At 41.9% G+C, this 27,816-nt stretch overlaps 1 protein-coding gene and 1 pseudogene across 1 annotated transcript in view; both read left to right on the top strand.

Annotated features, from left to right (window-relative positions):
* COL23A1 (collagen type XXIII alpha 1 chain) overlaps window positions 1-27,816 on the top strand; it is a 423,137-nt gene that overhangs the window by 348,376 nt on the left and 46,945 nt on the right. The gene's annotated exons all lie outside the window — the stretch shown is intronic.
* LOC136335849 (pre-mRNA-splicing factor SLU7 pseudogene) lies at window positions 4,479-6,194 on the top strand (annotated as a pseudogene).

Genomic DNA, 27,816 nt, shown 5'->3' with positions numbered 1-27,816 from the left:
ATTGGGTTGCATTTCTCTGCCTTCCCATTTTGTCTGTGCATAAGAAAGATGTGGCCACTGGAGTCCAATGGGTGTGGCCTTTGTGTTCCCTAGGTGTGGTCTGTCTCCAGGCCTGCCATGCCTTTTGCTGCTGCCTCAGCATTTGGGTGTGTGCGTTGCTGGCACTGGCTGGCTGCAGCTGTCATTGCAGTTTCCACATCTCCTCCACAGGAGGGACTGTGTTCACGTGCCCAGGTCAAAGAGCCTCGGCCTTTTTCAGCACCGCGGGCAGGGCTGTGCACCTGTGCTCAGCCACGGATCTCTGCCTGTTCCCGGGGCTTTCACCCCACCCCCGCAGGCGAAGTTGTGCTCACACATTGGGGCCTGCAATCCCTGGCTCTGGGGGCCAAGCGGGGCTGTGTGCTCACGCTCAGTCCCAGGTCTCTGCAGATCCCAGGCTTTCACCTTTCCCCTGCTGGTGGGATTGCTGGCAGGCCGCCAGCTGGACCGCTTTCATGTGCTTCTTCCACCCCCACTGGGTGAGACTGAGCTCACACCAGGCCTCAGTCATGGCTAGCCCAGCTTCTGCCCCTGCCAACGGGACCACACTTTCATGTCCCTCTGCTGCCTGCCCTCTGGCTAGCCTTCAGCAGTGTGGTTGGGGGCACTGCACCTCAGACCGTAGCACTCAATACTGTATTTCTTAAGGCTCCCTCCTTCTAAGCACTCTGCTGTGAGTGCAGAAGAGCTTGTTTGGCTGGTGTCCTGCTTCCCTTTCCTGGTATTGCTTGTTCCAGGGGAAATATTCACTTCAGATTTGGGGAATGACTCAGCCCACGGGCTAGAGTGGCTGTCCCTCAAAGTGTTTCTGCCTGTGCCTCCTAGATTACACTCTCTTCCTGCTACTCCAGTCCTCTCCTCTCTCCCTGTCTCCTGGAGCCCGGGTGAGTGGTTGTGAAAGAGGTTTTCTGCTCAGTCTCTTTAAGAAGAATCCTGGGTCTGAGAAATCTGTCTCTTTCTCACAAACAGTATCCTGACTTGTTTTGCAGCTGAATACTATCCATACACTTCTTCTAGGCTCTGGGGCTGCAGGCTGGAACTTTGTTTCTGGGGCCGAGGGCCTTCCCCTCTCTGCTAAACTTTCTTCCCGCCACGCGAATCTCTCTGGGCTGCTGTTTGCTCCCGGGAGCTGGGCAGCCCTCTCTGGTTTTCTGCTTTTCCTACCAGTCTCTGTGTGACTTCTTTGGTGTTCTTTGGTTAAAGAGTCCTCTTAGTTTAGTCCAAAGTTGGTTTTTCTATTTTTCATTCTTAAAAAGGAAATTCTGACCCATGCTACAACATGGATGAAACTTAAAGACATTGTGCTAAGTAAAATAAGCCAGTCATAAAAAGACAAATATTGTATTATTTTACTTACTGAGGTAGCTAGAGCAGTCAGACTCATAAAAGCAGAAAGTAGAGTGGTGACTGCCAGGGACTAAGGGGGAAGAATGGGGAGTCATTGTTTAATGGGGTACAGAGTTTAGCTTTTCAAAATGGAAAATTTCTGGAGATTGAATACATTACAATGTAAATATGTTTAACACTACTAAATTGCACATTTAAAATATTTAAAGTCATAAATTCTATGTTATCTGTGTATTGACACAATTTTTTAAATTTTAATTATTTTTTTTAAAAAACTGATCCAAGTATATGCTATTAAGAGACAAACTTTAAATTTAAAAATGCAGTGGGTTGTGCCTGACCAGGTGCTGGAGCAGTGGATAGAGTATCAACCTGGGATACTGAGGACCCAGGTTTAAAACCCTGAGGTTACTGGCTTGAGCATGGGCTCATCTGCTTAAGTGCAGGGTCTCCAGCTTGAGCATGGGATCATAGGACCCAGTGCTCACTGGCTTGAGCTCAAAGGTCACTGGCTTGAAGCCCAAGGTTGCTGGCTTGAGCAAAGGGTCATTGGCTCATCTGGAATCCCCCTAGTCAAGGCATGTATGAGAAAGCAATCAATGAACAACTAAAGTGTTACAACTTCAAATTGATGCCTCTCATCTCTCTCCCTTCCTGTCTGTCTCTCTCTCTCTCTCTCTCTCTCTCTCACAAAAAAAAATGCAGTGGGTTAAAAATAAAATGCTGATATATCATGCAAACAATAACTAAAAAAAGAGCTAGAGTGGCTCTTCTGATATCATAAAAAATAGATTTTAAGACAAATAAGGACATTTTATAATGATAAAAAATATTAAAAATTATAAACTTATATGCACCTTACAACAGAGTCCCAAAATACATAAAACAAAAACTAACAATTGAAGATAAAAATAGACTACTTAACAATAATAGTTGGAGATCTCAATAGCCCACTTTCAATAATGAATAGAACAAATACACACACCCACAAAAAGAAAGAAGTAGAATAAATGAACAACATGTAAATCAATTAGACCAAACCGACATCCATAAAATTTTCCAATCAGGCTCTGGCCAGTTGGCTCAGTAATAGAGTGTTGGCCCAGGGTGTGGATGTCCTGGGTTCAATTCCTGGTCAGTGCATACAAGAGAAGCAGCCATCTGCTTCTCTGGCCCCCCTCCCCCTTCTCTCTCTTTCTCTCTCTTCTCCTACCATAGTCATGGCTCAATTGATTCTAACACATTGGCACCGAGCACTGAGGATGGTTCTAAGGAGCCTCCGCCTCAGGTGCTAAAATAGCTCAGTTGCGAGCATGGCTGCAGATGGGCAGAAAATTGACCCCAGATAATGGTTGCTGGGTGGATACCAGGTGGGGCACATGCAGGAGTCTGTCTATCTCCCCTCCTCCGACTTGGAAGAGAAGAAAAAAATTTTTTTCTAATCAACAACAGCAAAATACACATTCTTTCAAGTGAATTTGGGACATCTCCAATATGGACCACATTGTAAGCTGTAAAACAAGCCTCAGTAAATGTAAAAGGATTGAAATCATATAAAATATGTTCTTTGACCACAAAGAAATTAAATTGGAAATTAATAATGAAAGGAAATTTGAGACATTCACAAATATGGATAAATTAAACATTACATTTCACTTCTAAATAACCAGTTAAGCCCTGACTGGATAGCTCAGTTGGTTGGAGCATTGTCCTGAAGCACAAAGATTGCCAGTTCAATCTCTGGTCAGGGCACATATGGGAACGGATTGATGTTTCTGCCTCTCTCTCTTTCTCTCTCCCCTCCTCCTCCTCTCTCTCTAAGATCAATAAAATAAACATTTAAAAATAAATAAATAAAATAACCAGTTATTCCTAGAATAAACCACAAGGAAAATCAAAAAACACTTTGATATGAATGAAAATGAAAACATAAAGGGAAATGTATAGCTGTAAATACTTATATTAAAAAAGAACAGACTTCAGATTTGGGGTGCAACTCATCCCAGGGGTTGGGGTGGCTGTCTCTCAAAGTGTTTCTCCCTGTGCCTCCTAGATTGCACTCTCTTCCTGCTGCTCCGGTCCTCTCCTCTCTCCCTGGAGCCCCGGGTGAGTGGTTATGAGAGAGGTTTTCTGCGCGGTCTCTTTGGGAAGAATCCTGGGTCTGAGAAATGTCTCCTTCTCACAAACAGTATCCTGTCTTATTTCCAGCTAAATGCTGTCCATGTGCCTCTTCTAGGCTCTGGGGCTGCAGGCTGGGGCTTTGTTCCTGGGGCTCGAGGCCCTCCCCTCTCTGCTAGACTCGCTTCGCCACGCGAGTCTCTCCCGGCTGCCCTTCGTTCCGGGAGGCCGGCCAGCCTTCTCTGCGTTTCCGCTTTTCCTACCAGTCTCAGTGTACCTTCTTCCGTGTTCCTTGGTTGAGGAGTCCTCTTGGTTTAGTCCAAAATTGGTTTTTCCAGATGATGGTTCTTAAGATTGGTTTGTGGCTCACTTTGGTTCTGAGAGGTGGAGGTTGGTACGGCTGCCTACTCCAGAGCCATCTTGTCTTCCCTCTGTTCCTTATTTTTTATCTCTTCAGGGGTTTTGAAAGTAAAAAACCTGTCACTGGAGCTGCATTGCCCAGTATGATAGCTGTTACGCACTTATGGCTCTTAAGCACTTGAAATGTGGCTAGTCTGAAAAAAGTGTAATATCCATATGATATTTTTAAAATAGGGTTTTTTTTCTTACTGTGAAATGATAGTGTGGCGTTATATTTCTCTTGCACGGCGTTTCATTGGAGTGTTTTAAGCTTGGTAGTGGGACACGATATGAACAAATTATGGTTTTGAAAAAACTATCACAACAGGGCTAGACTATTCCAGGGAGTCAGAAGACTGACAAAACTCGCAAGATCTTGCGAGACCCAAAGAGTTGTTAGTGCACATGTGTCCCATGGTGGCTGCCGGGAATGCTAAAACAGAAAATAAAAGTGGACAGATTGGTTTTGTTTCTCTCCAGTGGTTTTGTAGCCCTCGGAGACAAGACTGAGAGGCGGCCCGATACAATATCGGCCGCAGCTGTAGATACCGGCAATACTGCCCCCCCCCCCCGCCATGTCGGGTGCCAAAGAAATGAGTTTGGAGGAACCGAAGAAGATGACCAGAGAGGACTGGTGAAAGAAGAAGGAGCTAGAAGAACAGCAAAAACTGGGTAATGCTCCTGCTGAAGTTGATGAAGAAGGAAAAGACATCAACCCTCATATTCCTCAGTATATTTCTTCAGTGCCATGGTATATCGATCCTTCAAAAAGGCCCACTTTAAAGCACCAGAGACCACAACCAGAAAAACAAAAATGGTACAGCTCATCTGGAGAATGGTACAACAGGGGTGTAAAAGAGAATTCTGTAACTACTAAGTAACGCAAAGGAACATGTGAAAATTGTGGGGCCATGACACACAAAAAGAAAGACTGCTTTAAGAGACGTAGGCGAGTTGGAGCAAAATTTACCAGAACTAACATAGCTCCTGAAGAACATGTCCAACCTCAGCTGATGTTTGACTATGATGGGAAGAGGGATCGGTGGAATGGCTACAATCCAGAAGAACACATGAAAATTGTAGAAGAATATGCCAAAGTCGATCTGGCAAAACAAACACTGAAAGCCCAGAAACTCCAAGAATTAGCCTCAGGAAAATTAGTGGAACAGGCTAATTCTCCAAAACATCAGTGGGGAGAAGAGGAACCAAATTCTCAGATAGAAAAAGATCATAATAGTGAAGATGAGGATGAAGATAAATATGCCAATGATGCTGACATGCCTGGACAGAACTTTGACTCTAAGAGACGGATTACTGTTCGGAATCTCAGGATTCGAGAAGATATTGCAAAATATTTGCAGAATTTAGATCCAAATTCTGCCTACTATGATCCCAAAACGAGAGCAATGAGAAAGAATCCCTGTGCCAATGCAGGAAAGAATCCTGATGAAGTGAGCTACGCAGGAGATAACTTTGTTAGATACACGGGAGATACCATTTCAATGGCTCAGACACAGTTGTTTGCGTGGGAAGCCTATGACAAGGGATCTGAAGTGCATCTGCAGGCCGATGCTACCAAACTAGAGCTGTTGTATAAGTCCTTCAAAGTCAAAAAAGAAGACTTCAAAAAACAGCAGAAAGAAAGCATCCTGGAAAAGTATGGTGGCCAAGAACATTTGGATGCTCCTCCAGCTGAATTGCTTCTAGCTCAGACGGAAGACTATGTGGAGTATTCAAGACATGAGACGATCATCAAAGGGCAGGAGCGGGCTGTCGCCTGCTCTAAGTATGAGGAGGACGTGAAGATCCACAATCACACGCATATCTGGGGATCTTACTGGAAGGAAGGCCGATGGGGATACAAATGCTGTCACTCTTTCTTCAAGTATTCCTATTGTACTGGAGAAGCTGGGAAGGAGAGTGCTAATTCAGAGGAATGTATAGTTAATGATACAACCGGAGAAGAAGCCATGAAGAAACCTCAAACCTTCATCAAGATGCATCAGGAAAAACTAAAAAGGGAGAAGAAGAAGAAAAAGAAGAAGAAGAAGCATCGAAAGAGCAGCTCAGATAGCGATGGTGAAGAGAAGAAACACGAGAAACTGAAAAAGGCGCTGAATGAAGAGGAGGCCCGCCTTCTTCACGTCCAGGAGCTCATGCAGGTCGATGAGAGGAAGCGGCCTTACAACTGCATCTATGAAATGCGGGAACCCACCGAGGAGGAAATGGAGGCTTACAGGATGAAGCATCAGAGGCCCGATGACCCCATGGCCTCTTTCCTTGGACAGTAGGGCCAGTCATAGACTGTTGCCCACAATAAACACAACAGACAAAAAAAGAAGACCAAACTTACACCAAAGCAAGCAGAAGGAAAATCATAAAATTAGAGTGGGAAGAAATGAAATAGAAAATAGAAAACAACAGAAAAAATCAACAAAACCAAAGTGATTCTTTGAGAAGATCAACCGGCCTGACCTGTGGTGGTGCAGTGGATAAATCAGTGACCTGTAATGCTGAGAAAAGATCAACAAAATTGACAAACTTTTACCTAGAAAGGATCAAGAAAGAAAGTGTGGGCACTTAACTTACTAAAATTAAGAGTAAAAGAAGGGCTATTACTAGCAATCTTACAAAATAGAAGAGAATTATAAAGAAATACTATGAACAGCTGTATGCCAACAAATGGACAAATTTCCAGAAAGACACAAACTGCCTAAACTGACTTAAGAAGAAATAGAAAATATGAATAGACCAATAACACATATAAAGAAAATCAGTAATAAAAAAATTTTCCACAAATAAAAGCCCAGAATTCTAAAAATCTTTTAAAGAAAGATAAATATCAATTCTTCACAAACTTTTCCAAATATATATGTACCATCAAGGTCCCATATGCATCAACTCACATATGTACCATATTTATATAATATATATATTAGGAAAGGCAACACATCCCAACTCATTCTTTAAGGCCAAATTTATCCTGAACCAAAACCAGACAAAGACATGACACATCAAGGAAACTACAAACCAATATCTCTTATGAATATAGACACAAAAATCCTCAACACAATACTAACAAATGAATTCAGCAATTGATCAAAATCAAAGTTATAAACCAGTGGTAGTCAACCTGGTCCCCTAATGGGCACTCCAGCTTTCATGGTGGGCTGTAGCAGAGCAACCAAACTATAAATAAAAAGATAGATTTAACTATAGTAAATTGTTTTATAAAGATTTATTCTGCCAAACTTAGTGAAAATCTGACATAAAGTACTTGGTAAGTAATTATTATTATATGCTTTAACTTGCTGTAACTCTGCTTTATAAATTTTATAAAGTAAAGTTACTTCCCTACTTTATAAATCACCATTACTGTGGAACCAGTGGGTGGTTAGAAAATTTTACTACTAACAGAGATACAAAAGTGGGCGGTAGGTATAAAAAGTTAACTACCCCTGTTACCATGAGCAAGTGGGATTTATTCCAGAAATTCAAGATTGGTTAAACATCCAAAATCAGTCAAGGTAATTCACCGTATTATCAAATAAAAGGCAAAACCACATGATCATCCCAATAAATAAAAGAAAGTGCATTTGACAAAATACACAATCTTTCATAATTAAAAAAAAAACACTCAACTAATTAAGAATAGAAGAAAACTGCCTGACCGATAGTGGTGCAGTGAACCTGGGATGCTGAGGTCCCAGGTTCAGAACCCCGAGATCACCAGCTTGAGTGTGAGGTTGCTGGCTTGAGCAAGGGGTATGAGGTGGCTTGGCTTGAGCCCTCCACATGTATGAGAAGCAATCAATGAACAACTAAAGTGACACAACTACGAGTTAATGTTTCTCATATCTCTCTTCTTTTTTTTAAAGAGTGCTTCATTAAATCTTTGGGTTTTTTTATTTATTCATTTTAGAGAGGAGAGGGAGAGTGAGAGAGAGAGAGAGAGAGAGTAAGTGGGGAAGGAGCAGGAAGCATCAACTCCCATATGTACCATGACCAGACATGTGCAGGGTTTCAAACCAACCTCAGCATTCCAGGTCAAAGCTTTATCCACTGCACCACCACCGGTCAGGCCTCTCTTTCTTCTTACCTGTCTCTCTCTCTCTCTCTCTCTCTCTCTCTCTCTCTCTCTCTCTCAAAAGAAAAAGAATAAGAGGAAACTTCTGCAACTCAGTAAAGAGCATTTATGAAAAACTCCTAACTAACGTCATACTTAATGGTGAAATATTGAATACTTTTTCCCTAATATCAATAACAAAACAAGGACGTCCACTCTGGCTACTTCTATGCAACATTGTGTTGAAGGTTCTGTACAGGGCAATTAGGCAAAAAGAAAAAATCTAGAAAGGAAGGAAGGAAGGTGGGAGGGAGGGAAAGAAAGGAAGGGAAAGGAAGGAAGGAAGGAAGGAAGGAAGGAAGGAAGGAAGGAGGGAGGGAGGGAGGGAGGGAGGGAGGGAGGGAGGGAGGGAAGGAAGGAAGATGGAAATTACACTTAGATGGGAAAAGAAGACGTACAACTACCTTTATTTACTAATGACATGGTCTTGTATATAGACAATTCTAAAGAATCCACAAAAAGTTTATTAGAAGTAACAAATGTGTTCGGCAAGATTGTGTAATACATGATCATTATACAAAAGTTAGTTTTATGCTTCAACACTAGCAATGAAGAATTTTAAAATGAAATTAAGAAAACATTTATATTTGCAAAATTATGAAAAACAATAAAATACTTAGAAATAAATTACATTCTAGGCCCTGCCAGATAGCTTGGTTGGTTAGAGCATTGTCTCGAAGCACAGAGGTTGCTGGTTTGAAACCCAGTCAGAGCACATACAGGAAGAGATCTTTCTCCTTTCTTCTCTCTTTCAAATCAATAAACTTTTTTTTAATTTAAAAAAAGAAATAAATTACAGTTTTGCATAATACTTAAACATGTAAAAATTAACTTTTGCACATATATCACTTATTCTCTGATTTATATATATATAATTTTATCAATATGCTTTGCATAAAATTGGTGCTTTAAAAATATTCATCAGGCCCTGGCCAGTTGGCTCAGCGGTAGAGCGTTGGCCTGGCGTGCGGGGGACCCAGGTTCGATTCCCGGCCAGGGCACATAGGAGAAGCGCCCATTTGCTTCTCCATCCCCTCCCCTCCTTCCTCTCTGTCTCTCTCTTCCCCTCCTGCAGCCAAGGCTCCATTGGAGCAAAGATGGCCCGGGCGCTGGGGATGGCTCCTTGGCCTCTGCCCCAGGCGCTAGAGTGGCTCTGGTCGCGGCAGAGCAACGCCCCGGAGGGGCAGAGCATCGCCCCCTGGTGGGCAGAGCATCGCCCCTGGTAGGCGTGCCGGGTGGATCCCAGTCGGGCGCATGCGGGAGTCTGTCTGACTGTCTCTCCCCGTTTCCAGCTTCAGAAAAAATACACACACAAAAAATATTCATCAAATGAATGAATAAATAACCCATGAGAGAGTGATAAGCATATTACTTCAGAGAGCATATACAAATAGGCATCTCAAAAATAACCAGAAAAGGTCATATATAAAAGAAGTTATATTACTTGGGAAACTTCCCCAATTTGGGATGGAAACCCAGTTTAAGAAAATTAAGCAATCTCTGTCTTTTGGTGACTACTGGTGAGATAACGTTCCTTCCTTCAGGTAACTATTTCTGCCAGACCTCACAAATCACCTTCTGTATTAGCTATTAAGGGTAGAAAATAACCAACAACTTCAAATCTTATCTTTTAAATTTTTCCCAGAAGAATTTCACACTTAAAAGCATAACACTTTCAAAAAAGCTTTATAGGGGGAAAAAGATTGATAAGGAAGAGTGATAAGGAACTGTTATAATTAGGAATGAAATCTCACTCTTCACTAATCAAATCTTTTACAATTTGACAAGATCTGTGTTGTCTGGGCAATTGGTTTCTCTGTTTGCTACAAGAGAAACCTCTCTGACCAACTAAATTAGGACCCAAGCAATTGAACTCATGTTAACATCTCAGGTTTTCTCCTAGAGCTTCTGTTTGCTGTTGCATCCCAAGATGCACCGTAGTTCAAAGGAACCATAGAAATGGTGCAGGCAATTTCGGGCTAGGAGAAATCTCTCCATGTAACTGCCATGACTCTCAGGCTTGAAGGGTCTACCCGGCGACACACCCTCACTCTAGAAGAAGCCACAAATTCCATTAGCCCAACCCAAATACTCTGATGATTCCAATACTTCATTTTAAACATGCACCTGGAATTTTCAGCCGAAACCTTTTGATATGGATTCAAAAGGAAAAACATAGAGAGTGCTTCATTCAGTATTATTTCTAGCCTAGGAAATAGTGTAACTCCAGAACAGGGATCCCCAAACTACGGCCCGCGAGCCACATGCTGCCCCCTGAGGCCATTTATCCGGCCCCCGCCGCATTTCTGGAAGGGGCACCTCTTTCATTGGTGGTCAGTGAGAGGACCACATTGACCATCTCATTAGCCAAAAGCAGGCCCATAGTTCCCATTGAAATACTGGTCAGTTTGTTGATTTAAATTTACTTGTTCTTTATTTTAAATATTGTATTTGTTCCCGTTTTGTTTTTTTTTTTACTTTAAAATAAGATATGTGCAGTGTGCATAGGGATTTGTTCATAGTTTTTTTTATAGCCCAGCCCTCCAATGGTCTGAGGGACAGTAAACTGGCCCCCTGTGTAAAAAGTTTGGGGACCCCTGCCCTAGAAGAAACCTCCCATCATAATATATTCAACTAAATATTTTAAGAAGATAAGGATATGCAAAGAGAGGATTTCAAATTATGGACTGCTGTTTGGACGTTAAAAACGGAGTACGTTTGGCCCTGACCGGTTGGCTCAGCGGTAGAGCGTCGGCCTAGCGTGCGGAGGACCCGGGTTCGATTCCCGGCCAGGGCACACAGGAGAAGCGCCCATTTGCTTCTCCACCCCTCTGCCGCGCCTTCCTCTGTGGCCTCTGCCCCAGGCGCTAGAGTGGCTCTGGTCCCAACATGGCGACGCCCAGGATGGGCAGAGCATCGCCCCATGGTGGGTGTGCCGGGTGGATCCCGGTTGGGCGCATGCGGGAGTCTGTCTGACTGTCTCTCCCTGTTTCCAGCTTCAGAAAAATGCAAAAAGAAAAAAAAATTAAAAAAAAAAACGGAGTACGTTTTTTATATTGTTCCAAGTCTGAGGCATGGTCCCCTCCACTGCCCAGGACATATACACAGTTTCTGAATTTGATAGAAAAAAAAATTGGGCCATAAATGTTTAAAACCAGAAGATGCCTTTAAATAATTCAAACCATTCAGTTTATCAAGAACCTCCTATGAGCAGAACATTGTACTGAAAATATGAAATAGCAAAATAAATAAATAAAAATAAAAAGACCATTCACTGTCTTCAGCAATCTATTTGAGGGATCTAAACATTAAAAGGAATTTAGGATAGACCCTGGCCAGTTGGCTCAGTGGTAGAGCTAAGCATGTGATGTCCTGAGTTTAATTTCTGGTCAGGGCACACAGGAGAAGTGACCATCTTCTTCTCCATCCTTCCCCTTCTCCCTTCTCTCTCTTTCTTTTCCTCATCTCCTCCCACAGCCATGGCTTGATTGGTGCAAGCCCATCGGCCCTGGGCACAGAGGATGGCTCTGTGGAGCCTCCATCTCAGGTGCTAAAAATAGGTTGATTGTGAGCATAGCCCCAGATGGGCAGAGCACTGGCCCTACATGGACAGAGCATTGGCCCCAGATGGGGAGTGGATCCTGGTTGAGGCACATGTGGGAGTCTGTTGCTCTATCTCCCCTCCTCTGAATTGGAAAAGAAGAAGAAAAAAAAATTTAGGATAAATTATAAAGCATCACACAATTGGTTTTTTTCTTTTTCTTTTTTGATATTCATAAGGATGTCCAGTCATCTTTCAAAAATATTAAATAAATATTCAAAATTAATTTTTAAAAATACTCCATAACACATAAATTTTCCTGTAAAATGAAGAAATTAGAACTGAAATTTTCAAGTCATCTCTTTATACCTCTTACCTAATAAAATATATATAAATATAAAAGAAATTTGACAAAAAGAAGTATAAGATTTATGCGCTGAAAACTATAAAATATTGTTGAAATAAATTAAAGACCTAAATAAATGAAAAGGCAATCCATATTCATGGATTGGAAAATAATACAATGTTGATATGGCAATACTCCACAAATTTATCTATAGATTTGATGCAATTCCTACCAAAATCCCCACTGGATTTTTACATTTTTTTATTGAATTTATTGGAGTGATACTGGTTTAAAAAATTACACGGGTTTCAGGTGCACAATTCTACATATTGCATTGTGTGTTCATGACCCCGAGTGGATTTTTTTTTTTTTTTTAGAAATTGACAAACTAATCCTAAAATTCATATGAAAATGCAAATAATCCAAGATATCCAAAACTTCTTGTAAAAGTATAACAAAGGGAAAGGCCCCACACTTCTCAATTTTAAAACTTAATACAAAGCTATAGTAAACAAGACAATGTGATACTAGTATGGGATAGACACATAAATCAACAGAAGAGAAATGAGATTCCATAAATAAATTCCTACATTTATTGTCGATTTTTTTTTTCAAAGATAACAAGTCCAGGTTATCTTGTTGTTCAATTATGTTGCATACCCATCACCCAAAGTCAAATTGTCCTCTGTCATCTTCTATCTAGTTTTCATTGTGCCCCTCCCCCTCCACCTTTCCCTCTCCCTTTTCCCCCTCCCCCCCTGTAATCACCACACTCTTATCAATGTCTCTTAGTTTCACTTTTATGTCCCACCTATGTATGGAATAATGCAGTTCCTGGTTTTTTCTGATTTACTTATTTCACTTCGTATAATGTTATCAAGATCCCACCATTTTGCTGTAAATGATCCGATGTCATCATTTCTTATGGCTGAGTAGTATTCCATAGTGTATATGTGCCACATCTTCTTTATCCAGTCATCTATTGACGGGCTTTTTGGTTGTTTCCATGTCCTGGCCACTGTGAACAATGCTGCAATGAACATGGGGCTGCATGTGTCTTTACCTATCAATGTTTCTGAGTTTTTGGGGCATATACCCAGTAGAGGGATTGCTGGGTCATAAGGTAGTTCTATTTTCAGTTTTTTGAGGAACCACCATACTTTCTTCCATAATGGTTGTACTACTTTACATTCCCACCAACAGTGTATGAGGGTTCCTTTTTCTCCACAGCCCCTCCAACATTTGCTATTACCTGTCTTGTTAATAATAGCTAATCTAATAGGTGTGAGGTGGTATCTCATTGCAGTTTTGATTTGCATTTCTCTAATAACTAAAGAAGATGAGCATCTTTTCTATATCTGTTGGTCATTTGTACTTCTTCCTGGGAGAAGTGTCTGTTCATGTCCTCTTCCCATTTTTTTATTGGATTGTTTGTTTGTTTGTTGTTGAGTTTTATGAGTTCTTTGTATATTTTGGATATTAGGCCCTTATCTGAGCTGTTGTTTGAAAATATCATTTCCCATTTAGTTGGCTTTCTCTTTATTTTGTTATCAGTTTCTCTTGCTGAGCAAAAACTTCTTAGTCTGATGTAGTCCCATTCATTAATTTTTGCCTTCACTTCTCTTGCCTGTGGAGTCAAATTCATAAAATGCTCTTTAAAACCCAGGTCCATGAGTTTAGTACCTATTTCTTCTTCTATGTACTTAATTGTTTCAGGTCTTATGTTTAGATCTTTGATCCATTTTGAGTTAATTTTAGTACAGGGGGACAAACTGTAGTCCAGTTTCATTCTTTTGCATGTGGCTTTCCAGTTTTCCCAGCACCATTTATTGAAGAGGCTTTCTTTTCTCCATTGTGTGTTGTTGGCCCCTTTATCAAAAATTATTTGACTATATATATGTGGTTTTATTTCTGGACTTTCTATTCTGTTCCATTGGTCTGAGTGTCTATTTTTCTGCCAATACCATGCTGTTTTGATTGTCGTGGCCCTATAATATAGTTTGAAGTCAGGTATTGTAATGCCCCCAGCTTCATTCTTTTTCTTTAGGATTGCTTTGGCTATTCGAGGTTTTTTATAGTTCCATATAAATCTGATGATTTTTTGCTCTATTTCTTTAAAAAATGTCATTGGAATTTTGATGGGAATTGCATTAAATTTGTATATTGCTTTGGGTAATATGGCCATCTTGATTATATTTATTCTTCCTAACCAAGAACAAGATATATTCTTCCATCTCATTATATCTTTTTCGATTTCTCTTAACAATGGTTTGTAGTTTTCATTATATGTCCTTTACATTCTTTGTTATGTTTATTTCTAAGTATTCTATTTTTTTTGTTGCTATTGTGAAGGGGATTATTCTTTTGAGTTCGTTCTCAGTTGTTTCATTGTTGGCATATAGAAAGGCTATTGACTTCTGTATGTTAATTTTGTATCCTGCAACCTTACTGTATTGGCTTATTGTTTCTAGTAGTCTTTTTGTGGATTCTTTGGGGTTTTCGATGTATAGGATCATATCATCTGCAAAAAGTGATAACCTTTACATCTTCTTTTCCGATATGGATGCCTTTTCTTTCTTTGTCTTGTCTGATTGCCCTGGCTAGAACCTCTAGTACCACATTAAATAAGAGTGGAGAGAGTGGACAACCCTGTCTTGTTCCTGATTTAAGGGGGAAAGCCTTCAGTTTAGTGCCATTTAATATGATGTTAGCTGATGGTTTATCATATATGGCCTTTATCATGTTGAGATATTTTCCTTCTATACCTATTTTGTTGAGAGTCTTAAACATAAAATTGTGTTGTATTTTATCAAAAGCCTTTTCTGCATCTATTGATAAGATCATGTGGTTTTTGTTCTTTGTTTTGTTGATATGGTGTATTATGTTAACCATTTTACGTATGTTGAACCATCCTTGAGATTCTGGGATGAATCCCACTTGATCATGATGTATTATTTTTTTAATATGTTGTTGTATTCGATTTGCTAGTATTTTGTTTAGTATTTTAGCATCTGTATTCATTAGAGATATTGGTCTGTAGTTTTCTTTTTTTGTGCCATCCTTGCCTGGTTTTGGTAGGAGGGTTATGTTGGCCTCATAAAATGTGTTTAGAAGTATTGCTTCTTCTTCAATTTTTTGGAAGACTTTCAGTAGAATAGGAACCAAGTCTTCTTTGAATGTTTGATAAAATTTGCTGGTATAGCCATCAGGGCCTGGACTTTTATTTTTGGGGAGGTTTTTAATGGTTTTTTCTATTTCTTCTCTACTAATAGGTCTGTTTAGGCTTTCTGCTTCTTCTTGACTCAGTCTAGGAAGGTTGTATTGTTCTAGGAATTTATCCATTTCTTCTAGGTTATTGAATTTAGTGGCATAAAGTTTTTCATAGTATTCTACAATAATTCTTTGTATATCTACGGTGTCCGTGGTGATTTCCCCTCTTTCATTTTGGATTTTGTTTATATGAGTTCTTTCTCTTTGTTCCTTGGTAAGTCTTGCCAAGGGTTTGTCAATTTTGTTGATCTTTTCAAAGAACCAGCTCTTTGTTCCATTAATTTTTTCTATAGTTTTTCTGTTCTCTATTTCATTTATTTCTGCTCTGATTTTTATTATCTCCTTTCTTCGGCTGGTTTTGGGTTGTCTTTGTTCTTCTTTTTCTAATTCCTTAAGGTGTGAAGTTAAGTGGTTCACTTGGGCTCTCTCTTGTTTGTTCATATATGCCTGAAGTGATATGAACTTCCTTCTTATCACTGCTTTTGCTGCATCCCATAGATTCTGATATGTCGTATTGTCATTTTCATTAGTCTGTATATATCTTATGATCTCTGCACTTATTTCTTCTTTGACCCATTCATTTTTTAAAAGTATATTATTTAGTTTCCACATTTTTGTGGGATTTTTTTCCTCTTTTTTGCAGTTGAATTCTAGTTTCAAGGCTTTATGATCAGAAAATATGCTTGGTACAACTTCGATTGTTCTGAATTTGCTGATGTTTTTGTGGCCCAAAATGTGGTCAATTCTTGAGAATGATCCATGTACACTGGAGAAGAATGTATACTCAGTCACTTTGGGATGAAATGTCCTGTAGATGTCTATCCTATCCAGGTGCTCTAGCGTTTTGTTTAAGGCCACTATATCTTTGTTGATTCTTTGTTTGGGTGACCGATCTAGAGCTGTCAGCGGTGTATTGAGGTCTCCAAGTATGATTGTATTTTTGTCAGTTTTTGTTTTTAGGTCAATAAGTAGCTGTCTTATATATTTTGGTGCTCCTTGGTTTGGTGCATATATATTAAGAATTGTTATGTCTTCTTGATTCAGTGTCCCCTTAGCCATTATGAAATGGCCATTTTTGTCTCTGAGTACTTTTGCTGTCTTGTAGTCAGCATTATCAGATATGAGTATTGCTGTGCCTGCTTTTTTTTGGATGTTATTTGCTTAGAGTATTGTTTTACAGCCTTTCACTTTGAATTTGTTTTTATCCTTGTTACTTAGATGAGTTTCCTGTAGGCAGCATACAGTTGGATTTTCTTTTTTAATCCATTCTGCTACTCTGTGCCTTTTTATTGGTGAGTTTAATTCGTTTACATTTAGTGTAATTATTTTTTTAATAAATTTTTATTAATGGTAATGGGATGACATTAATAAATCAGGGTACATATATTCAAAGAAAACATGTCTAGGTTATTTTGTCATTAAATTATGTTGCATACCCCTCGCCCAAAGTCAGATTGTCCTCCGCCACCCTCTATCTAGTTCTGTGCCCCTCCTCCTCCCCCTAACTCTCTCCCTCCCTCCCATGTCCTCCCCTGGTAACCCCTGGTAACCACCACACTCTTGTCCATGTCTCTTAGTCTCGTTTTTATGTTCCACCAATGTATGGAATCATGTAGTTCTTGTTTTTTTCTGATTTACTTATTTCACTCCTTATAATGTTATCAAGGTCCCACCATTTTGCTGTAAATGATCTGATGTCATCATTTCTTATGGCTGAGTAGTATTCCATAGTGTATATGTGCCACATCTTCTTTATCCAGTCTTCTATTGAAGGGCTTTTTGGTTGTTTCCATGTCTTGGCCACTGTGAACAGTGCTGCAATGAACATGGGGCTACATGTGTCCTTACATATCAATGTTTCTGAGGTTTGGGGGTATATACCCAGTAGAGGGATTGCTGGGTCATAAGGTAGTTCTATTTTCAGTTTTTTGAGGAACCACCATACTTTCCTCCATAATGGTTGTACTACTTTACAGTCCCACTTGTGTAATTATTGGCACTTGTGAGTTCCCTATTGCCATTTTATATCTTGCTTTCTGTTAGTTTTGTGTCTTGTTTGATCCTTCTCTTTCATTTTTCTATCTCTTGTTTTTATTTGGTTGTATTCCATACATCTTTCCTCTGTTGCTATATTTTTTATCTCATGTGCTTCTGTGGTGGTTTTTTCAATGGTGGTTACCTTTAAGTAATGAAAAGGGTTCCTACCCTGTTCTTTGTAGTGCACTATTTTGTGAGTACTTTTGCACTCCATCGTCCTTTGCTACTGTTAATCTCCATCCTCTCCCCCCCTTTCTTTTTGTTGTTGTCACAGTTTAAATTTGGTTTTATTGTGTTCTTCTTGGAGCTTTTACTTGTGGCTTTGTTTTTTTTTTTGTTCTTTGTATCTGATTGGAGAACCCCCTTTAGTAATTCTTGGAGTGGGGGTTTTCTGATGATAAATCCCTCATCTTTTCTGTATCTGTGAATGTTTTTATTTCTCCTTCATATTTGAAGGATAGCTTTGATGGGTATAGTATTTGTGGCTGAAAATTCCTCTCTTTCAGAACTTTAAATATTGGGGTCCACTCTCTTCTAGCTTGTAGAGTTTCTGCTGAGAAATCTGATGATAATCTAATGGACCTTCCTTTATATGTTGTATTCTTCTTTTCCCTGGCTGCCTTGAGAATTTTTTCTTTGCCGTTGGTTTGTGCCGATTTCATTATGATGTGCCTTGGAGTAGGTTTGTTGGGGTTAAGAAAACTCGGAGTTCTGTTTGCTTCTTGAATTTGAGGCTTTAGTTCTTTCCAAAGGCTTGGGAGGTTCTCATCTATTATTTGTTTAAGTATGTTCTCCATTCCATTTTCTCTCTCTTCTCCCTCTGATATACCTATTATTCTTATGTTATTCTTTTTGATGGAGTCAGATAATTCTTGTAGGGCTATCTCATTTTTTTTTAATTTTTGAGTCTCTTTCTTCTTCTCTCTGTTGTGCCTCAAGTTGCTTGTCTTCTATTTCACTAATCCTCTCTTCTATCTGGCCTGTTCTATTAGCTAAGCTTGTTACCTCGTTTTTCAGCTCGTGAATTGAGTTTTTCATCTCTGTTTGATTTGTTTTTATAGTTTCAATTTCCTTGGAAATATATTCTTTGTGTTCATTGAGTTGTTTTCTGAGCTCCCTAAATTGCCTTTCTGTGTTTTCTTGTATATCTCGGAGGATTTTTAGGATTTCTATCTTGAATTCTCTGTCATTTAGCTCCAAGGTTTCCAATATATTAAATTTTTTCTCCATAGATTTTTCCTCATCTAGCTGTTACCTCTCTTTCTTTTGTATCCATGATATTCGATTTTCTCTTCCTTAATGGCATCTGAGGGTGGTTTTGTTGATAGTATTAATGAGATTTAATAAAGAATAAAAAGTTAAAAAAATAAAAAATCCAGAAAAGTTGTGTGTTTTTTAAAATTAATAATGAAATAAAGAAAAATAAAATAAAATAAATTTTTTTTAAAAAAAAAAGGAAATTATTCCCCCCTCCTTTTTTCCTCTCCTCTCCTCTCCCCTCTTTCTTGAGAAAATCTTGTGGTGAACTGCGAATTATATTGTATTAAATAGAACAAACAATGCCTGTAATGGAGGGCCTGGATTGGGGAAAAGTAATAAAGTGGCAAAAAAGGGAAAAAAAGAAAAAAGGGGGTATGGACCCACAAAAAGCAAAAAAGTATAAAATTTGGATCAAGAATAAAATTATTTGCATTTAGATGTTGGTTGACTAATAGTTATGATGAGAGGAATAAGAGGGAAACAGGAAAATGGGGGGACAAATTAAAAAATTACTATTGTATTTAGTGGAACAAGAGCTAGATAAAATGGAGAGCCAGGGATGGGAGCACTGCTAGTGAGTTAAAAAGGTGAAGTAAAAACCCCCCAAAATGCCACAAACATAAGTTTGAGTCCCAGATAAGATATTTTGTTTGTTATTGAGGTTTGAATGAGAGGAGACGTAAAGGAGAAAGGAAGAAACTAATATAGAGGGAGAAAAGAAAGAGAGAGAGAGAGAGAGAAAGATCAAACCACTAAAAGAAAAAAAAGAAAGGAGAGAGAGTTAAGGGTTTTGGAGTGCAACCCTCATAGAGAGAAAGGAAGAGGAAAGAAAAGATATTGGGAGATGTAACACTTATGGGTAGTGTAGTTCAAGGAGAGGAGAGAGTAAGACCGGCAGATAAACGACCAAATTGGAGGAGGAAAAAAAAAATATCAAGAGTGAAGATAAGAGAAACAAATGAACAAATATAATAAAATGGGATAGGTTATAAAGTCTGTGGATTATTCTTGATTTTGGGAGATCTTCTTGCTTTTTCTTTTCTCTCCCTCTTCCTGGTCGGTGACTCTGTACCCTGGGTTCTGCCCCTTTGGCACGCTCAGGTAGAGATTTGCAGTTGATAAGTCTCTATGGCGATGTCATGTATTGTGTTTTAGTCTCATTTGCAGTCGAGGCTCATTAGCATTTATAGGCTCCGCCAGTGAGAGAGTCCGTGTTCTTGGAGCCTCTCTCCTAGTCTTTCCTTCCTCAATTAGTAGCCTGGTAATCCAGCTATGGGGTTGCTGCTGCCTCTGCCTAGATAGTAAGAGGCTCAAAGAGCTGGCAACTCCCCACTATATTCCCACTCAGCACAGGGCTCTGGGTAAGGCTCAGTGAGTCAGAGCTGCTAGCACAATCAGGCGGGGCTTCCGCCCACTCAAAGACCTCTGGCTCTGCCACTCTGTCCAGTAACATGGGTGGGCACCCATTCCTGGGGCGCTTGGAGGAAATGCTCGCTATCTGTGCGCGCAGACCAGGATGTCAGGCTGGAAGTCTCGCCCTCTGAGTGAAACCCCCGCCCGCACTGAAAAGTTCCAGCGTTGGAATTGGCTCTCACTCCGTCCCCGTGTGCGGCTTTTTCAAGGTGCTGGGGCGGCCTGAGATTCCGCTTTTGGCCCATACAAAGGCTCCTGACTCTGCCCCTCTGTGGGATAGCACTGGCTCCCACTCCTGAGGTGCTGGGAGGAGTCTCTTGCCCACTCTTCGTGCACGCCGACCAGAATATCAGGCCAGCCGCCTCACCCTCTGAGTGAAACCCCACCCGCACGGGAAAGTTCCAGCATTGGAATTGGCTCTTGCTCCCTTCCCGTGCGTGGCTCCCTCAAGGTGCTGGGGCGGCCCGAGATTCCACTTTTGGCCCACACAAAGGCCCCTGACTCTGCCTCTCTGTGGGGTAACACGGGCACACACTGCCAAGGCACTCGGAGGAATCTCTCACTCACTCTCCGTGCGCACCAACCAGGATATCAGGCTGGCCACCTCACCCTCTGAGTGAAACTCCCACCAGCACGGAAAAGTTCCAGCATTGGAATTAGTTCTCACTCCCTCCCCGTGCACGGCTTTCCCAGGGTGCTGGGGAGGTCCGGAGATTCTGCTTTTGGTCCACACAAAGGCCTCTGACCTGACTCTGCCTCTCTGTGGGATAACACGGGCACCCACTCCCGGGGCTTTGGAAGAAATCTCTCGCCCACTATCTGCGTGCGCCGACCAGGAGATCGAGTAAAATGGCTGCCCCGCTTGTCTTTCTTTGTCTGGGTTTGGCGCGAGTGTTAGCTGTATTGCCCAGGTTGTCACAGGAACAGTTTTTCCTCGGCTTGGATCTCCCTGCCACAGCCTGGTTCGGCCGTTTGTGCCGCGGCCTGGATCTATTCACCCCCTTTGCCCGCCTTAGTTTCTATATTCTCAGTTCCCAGTGAAAGCTGCCCTGTTTAGGTTAGTGAGGGAGGTGGAGCATTTCTTACTCCCTATTTCCTTCATGGTTTGGTTATATATTTAGCCAATTTTTCGCTCAATCATACCTTCAGGTGTATTGTGAAACATCTGCAGGCTCCAAGGATAGGTTTTTCTGTTTCTGGTTGAAGATCTTGTTGAGTTTTGGGGGAGATTTATTGGTATCGCTTCCTACCCTGCCATTACTATGACGTCATCCTCGTTGATTTATTTTTGACAAGAATTGCAAGACAAGTCAATGGTGCTAAGGCAACTAAATGCAAAAGAAAGTTTGATTCCTTCACACTATACACAAAAATTAACTCAAAATATAGCACAGAACTAAATGTAAGAGGTAAAACTATAAAATCCTTTTAAGAAAGCATAGGCAGCCCTGGCCAGTTGGCTCAGTGGTAGAGCATCGGCCCAGTATGTGGATGTCCCAGGTTTGATTCCCAGTTAGGGCACACAGGAGAAGCACCCAACTGCTTCTCCACTCTGCCCTCTCTCGCTCCTCTCTCTCTCTCTCTCTCTCTCTCTTTCTCTGTCCTCCCCTCCTGCAGCCAAGGCTCAATTAGAGTGAGTTGGGCCCAGGTGCTGAGGATGGCTCCATGGCCTCCACCTCAGGTGCTAAAAAAAAAAAAAAAAAGGCTCCAGTTATAAGAATAAGGACCCCAGATGGGTAAAGCATTGCCCCTAGTGAGCTTGCCAGGTGGATCCTGGTCTGGGTGCATGTGGGAATCTGTCTCTGCCTCCCCTCCTCTCACAAAAAAAGAAAAGAAAAATAAAACAGAGGCATAAATCTTTATGACCTTGGGCTAATCAATTGTTTCTCATACATGACACCAAAAGCACAACTGAAAAAAAAAAATGATAAATTGGACTTTACCAAAATTAAAATTTTCATAGTGGGGTTCAACAGCAGATTTGAACTGGTAGAAGAAAGAATTATGAACTTGATAGATTGGTAGAAATTATGGAATTTGAAAAACAGAAATAATATGTAATAAAGAAAAATAAACAGAACCTTAGAGAAATGTAAGACACTTTTAAGTGCATCAAGATACATACAATGGGGGGGACCAGAAGGATAGGAAAAGAGTAAGGAACAGAAAAGATATTTGAAGAAAATAATGGATGAAACCTATCCAAATCTTTTACAAAACATTAATTTATATGTCCAAGAAGACAGTGAAGTCAAAGTAAGATCAATGCAAAGATATAGACCTAGACACATTGCAATAAAAATGCTGAAGGTCAAAGACAACAAGTAAATCTTGAAAGCAGCAAGAGAAAAATGATTTATTGGTACACAAAAACCCCAATACAGCTGACTTCCCATTAGAAACAATAGAGGTCAGAAGGTAGTTGAGTGATATCACTTATTCAAAAGTTTAAAAGAAAGAAAAACATTAACCAAGAATGTTATGTCTAGCAAAAGTATCTTCCTTCCTTCCTTCCTTCCTTCCTTCCTTCCTTCCTTCCTTCCTTCCTTCCTTCCTTCCTTCTTTCTTTCTTTCCTTCCTTCCTTTCTTATTTATTTAAGTATTTATTTAAGCAAGAGAGGGAGGGACAGACAGACAGAGAGCAAGAGACATGAGAAGCAACAACTCGTAGTTGAGTCACTTTAGTTGTTCATTGATTGCTTTCTCATATGTGCCTTGACCAGGAGGCTCCAGCCAGGCCAGTGACCTCTTGCTCAAGCCAGTGACTTTGGGCTTCAAGCCTGTGACCTTTGGGCTCAAGCCGGCAACCATGGGGTTATGTCTATGATCCCACACTCAAACCAGTGACACCATGCTCAAGCTGGTGAGCCGGCGCTCAAGCCAGGTGAGCCCACACTCAAACTAATGACCTCAGGGTTTTGAACCTGGGTCCTCAGCATTCCAGGCCGATACTCTATCCACTGTGCCACTGCCTGGTCAGGCTAGCAAAAGTATCTTTCAAAAATGAAGGCTAGCCTGGCCTGTAGTGGCACAGTGGGTAAAAGCATTGACCTGGGACACTGAGGTTGCCCATTCAAAACCCTGGGCTTGCCTGGTCAAGGCACATATGGAAGTTGATGCTTCCTGTTCCTCCCCCCCTTCTCTCTCCCTCTCTCTCTCTCCTCTCTAAAATAAATTTTTTTAAAAATGAAGAATAAATAAAATTATATAATGTTGATGGTTACACAATTGGTGATTATACCAAGAAGTATACACTTTTGAAAAAATGAATTTTATGGTATGTGAATTACATCTCAAAAGAGCTATTATTATCTTTTTAATCTGTTTACTTTCTACTCAGGCTTCTAAGCAACACCACTGCCTGCATTGCACAGTGGTACCAGAGCCAACCTCCATGCCCAGGTTGGCCTGCTAGACTCTGAACTCCAGGGATTTATACCTTGCGATGTCATCACAGTCAAAATGCTGGAGGCCTGTCTGAGGTGTCATTGAATCTCATGCTTAAATGAGTCAAGAGAAACTCACTTTTCTTCTCCCTATGATCTAAGGCACACAGACACGCGTGCACGTACATGTATGTGTGTTAGAGATAATGCTATACAGTCATGTGCTACATGACTACATTTTGATCAACAACGACCATATATATGATGGTGGTCCCATAAGATTAAATAGGAGCTGAAAAATTTCTATTGCCTAGTGATGTCATAATCATCACAAACATTACTCAGTTGTTCGTGGTGATGCTGGTGTAAACAGACCTACTGCACTGCCAATTGTATAAAAGTGTACTACATACAATTTGTACAGTCTAATAGCTGAAAATGATAATAAACAGTAATGTTTCTCATTAATGTATATTTATATTTACTATGCTGTTTTTATTGTTATTTTATTTTATTTTTATTCAGTGAAAAGTGAGGAGGCAGATACAAACTCCTGCATGTACCCCGACTAGGATCCACCCAGAAAACCCACTAGGGGACGATGCTCTGCCCATGTGGGTTGTTGCTTAGCAACCGAGTAGCGCCTGAGGCAGAGACCATGGAGCCATCCTCAGCACCTGGGGCCAACTCGCTTCAATCCAGCCATGGCTAAAGGAGGGGAAGAGAGAGAAAAAAGCGAGAGGGGGAGGGGTGGAGAAGCAGATGGGTTCTTCTCCTGTGTACCTGACTTGGAATTGAACCCGGGACATCCACACGCCAGGTCAACGCTTTACTGCTGAGTCAACCGGCCAAGGCCTTTATTGTTATTTTAGAGTGTACTCTTCCTACCTACAAAAAAAGTTTGCTGTAAAACAGCATGCTGTGTTACACAAGCACCAGCCTCATATATATTGAGTTTACAGGTCATTTGATTGCATTTTTTTTTTTTTTAGCAAGAGAGAGAGACAGACAGGAAGGGAGAGAGATGAGAAACATCAAGTCTTCATTGCGCCACATTAGTTGTTCATTGATTGCTTTCTCATATGTGCCTTGACGGTGGGGCTCCAGCTGAGCCAGTGACCCATTGTTCAACCCCGAGACCTTGGGCTCAAGCCCATGACCATGGGGTCATGTTTATGATCCCACACTCAAGCAGGTGAGCCCATGCTCAAGCTGGAGACCTCAGGGTTTCAAACCTCAGTCCTCTGTGTCTCAGTTCAATGCTCTATCCACTGCGCCACCGCCTGGTCAGGCTTGATTGCATTATTGCATTATTTTATTTCATTATTTTCTCTTGGCTTGATTTAATCTCATGTTATTCTGTACAGTAACATGCTGTACAAGTTTGTAGCCTAGGAGCAAATAAGTACACTCTGTGATGTTCACACAACTATGAAACTGCTTAACGACACATTTCTCAAAACGAATCCCCATCGCTAAGCAGCACGTGGCTAATTTCCTAATTCCAGCTCACATTGTCTTTTGGCGCCTCTTCGGTGCCAGCGCTGTCCTGGGAACTCAACACATGCACAATATCTCGCTCAGTCCTCGTAGCAGAACAGGGAGGCAGGAATAGTTACTCCCACATTTTGCCAGAGCAGACCTTCCCTCAGAGAAAACAAGCACTTGCAAAGAGAGGCCTCGGGACACTCCCTGGTAGAATTGGTCTAATTAAAGCCAGGGCCTGAGGCCTGTGCTAAAGTGACTGGTGCACTAACTCATTATTGGCTCTGAATTTGCCAACCTCCAAGTTTCATTCCATCTTCCTGCAAATTCTTGGCTCACTTGGCTCCACTGGGGAAACCCCTGGAGAAGCATGGCTGAAGGTCGTCCTCATGGTGAGGTGGGTTTGAGTTTTCAAGAGTCAGGAGCCAGGGCCTCTGGGGGGAGGCAGCAGGCTAGGTCAGAGCCAGAACCTGATGGGCAAAGCACGGAGCAGGTTAAGTGAGAGTCAGGACTCCAGGTGCAACACAGGAAGCAGGTATGGGCTCTGAGCAGGGAAAATGACCCCAATAACCTCAGGCACTAATGCCAGCCTTTACCTCCCAGTGTGCAGCTGGGCACCTGCCAGGCTATGGAAAAAATATTCTTTCCTGTTTGCTTTTCTATTTGGGAAACACTCATCAATGATCATTCCAGGAGGGGCTAAGAACTCAGGTGGGCATGGTAGGGCCCCAGGATCTCCACACACCTCTGTTTACCTGTCAACAGGCCTCTCATGCACTCTGCGAACATCGAGGAGCAAGTGGGAAACCCCATCTGGCCATATCAGTTCAGTTAAAGAGGCCACAGAGTTATTGACCCCCCTGCTCTCTCAGACTCATTTCATTCATTTCCTGAGTCATCTGGCTCTTATTTAATTGCTCCCACATTCCTGACAACAAAGTCAGCAGATCCTGACAATGCCTGGAACACATGTTTGAAAGCTGTGTGCAGAGTGAGCCGGGCCGTGGGGGACCACCACGGGGTAGGATGGGGGCCCCCAGCCAGCCTTTCTAAGTAGGGATGCCTGGACAGCCTGAGCCACATGCTCTGGCCTTCCATCACTCTTAGGTGCTCAGCTCGCTGCAGGCCACAGATCCCATCTCTGGCGGCTACAGCAGCAGAACATGGGAAGCCTAGATGTGAAGTCAGGTGTAGCAGGCGTAGAAGAGGCGCTGGCCTGCTGGGCGTCCCTCATCACTCCGCTCACATTTACAAAGTGCACATGCCTGACCTGTGGTGGCGCAGTGGATAAAGCCTGGACCTGGAATGCTGAGGTTGCCGGTTCAAACCCTGGGCTTGCCCAGTCAAGGCACATATGGGAGTTGAAGCTTCCTGCTCCTCCCCCTCCCCTCTCTCTCTCTCTCTCCTCTAAAATGAATAAATAAATAAAAATAATAAATACAAAGTGCACATGCCTGCCAGGCCCTGTGCGAAGCAGCAGGAAACAGCAGGGGACTGGGCAGACGGGGCCTCAGCTCTTGGGGAGCTGCCTTGCTGATGAGGCTGACAGACAACAAATGACACATAAGTAAATATTTAATAATTAAATATTATAAACCACAGCCTGCCAACCACGGGAGTGCAGTAAGTGAGGGTGTCCTGAGGCCGAGGGGAGCCAGCCCTTGGGGAACCTGGAGAGACAGATGGAGTGTGGTGTCCGGGAGGGGCACTGACAGGAGTGGGCCACCCAGGACAGCAGGAGTTTGAATGTTACCCCATGTGCAACTGCAAAGCCTGGGAAGGGCTGGGCATGTTTTAAAGGCCCCTCTGGCTGGTGGAGTTGGGGTGCCCGGAAGAAGGTGTTCAGTTCAGAGGCTCTGACAGTAGAGCCCCTACAAAGGTATGGGGCCCCGGAGATGTGGTGCTGGTCAGGCCAAGAGAGGGAGTGGCTTGCTGTGTTTTGGAGTGGCTCGGGTAGGCTAGATGTGGCCCACCCCCAGCCACAGTCTGGCCACCTGTTAGGGGATGGTGAGTGGTGCCATGGGTTTGGGGTCCCAGGGCATTGCTTTGGGCTTGGACTGCCTCCTCACTAGCTGAGTGAGACACTCAGTGTGCATCTCCCAGAAAACTCTTTCCTGCAACGTGGCCAGGAGGAGGAGAGAGGGCAAGGCAGGAACAGAAGAAGGTGTGCAAGCAAAGGATGGTTTTCAATCAGAGGAAGTGGAAGAGGACATACAGATGGCTGACAGACAGATGAAAAGATGTTCAACACCACTAGTTATCAGAGAAATGCAAATCAAAACCACAATGAGATATGACCTCACACCTGTCAGAATGGCACTCATCAATAAATCAACAAATGACAAGTGCTGAAGAGGGTGTGGAGAAAAGAGAACCCTGGTGCACTGCTGGTGAGAATGCAGACTGGTACAGCCACTGTGGAAAGCAATATGGAGTTTCCTCAAAAAATTAAAAAAACAACAGCCCATGACCCAGCTGGGTATTTATCCAGAGAAATACAAAACACTAATTTGAAAAGATATATGCACTCCCCATATTCATTGCAACATTATTTATAATAATCAAGATATGAAAGCAACCGAAGTGTCCATCGATAGATAAGTAGATAAAGAAGATATGGTACATATATACAATGAAATGTTACTCAGCCATAGGAGAGAATTAAATATTGCCATTTATGACGATATGGATGGACCTAGAGGGCACCGTATTTCCCCCACGTACAAGATGCTCCTATGTATAAGATGCGCCTTAATTTTGGGGCCCGAAATTTGAAAAAAAATGTATTAAAGTTATTGAACTCAAGTTTTATTCATCATAAAATTCATACAACTCCTCATCACTGTCAAAAGTCCCAGCCCTGGCCGGTTGGCTCAGTGGTAGAGTGTCGGCCTGGCGTGCGGAAGTCCTGGGTTCGATTCCCGGCCAGGGCACACAGGAGAAGCCCCCATCTGCTTCGCCACCCCTCCCCCTCTCCTTCCTCTCTGTCTCTCTCTTCCCCTCCCGCAGCCAAGGCTCCACTGGAGCAAAGATGGCCCGGGCGCTGGAT

This window comes from Saccopteryx bilineata, chromosome 4 (assembly GCF_036850765.1).
Source record: "Saccopteryx bilineata isolate mSacBil1 chromosome 4, mSacBil1_pri_phased_curated, whole genome shotgun sequence".
In the NCBI taxonomy this organism is placed as follows: domain Eukaryota; kingdom Metazoa; phylum Chordata; class Mammalia; order Chiroptera; family Emballonuridae; genus Saccopteryx; species Saccopteryx bilineata.
This window is presented reverse-complemented; position numbering and strand designations above follow the sequence as displayed.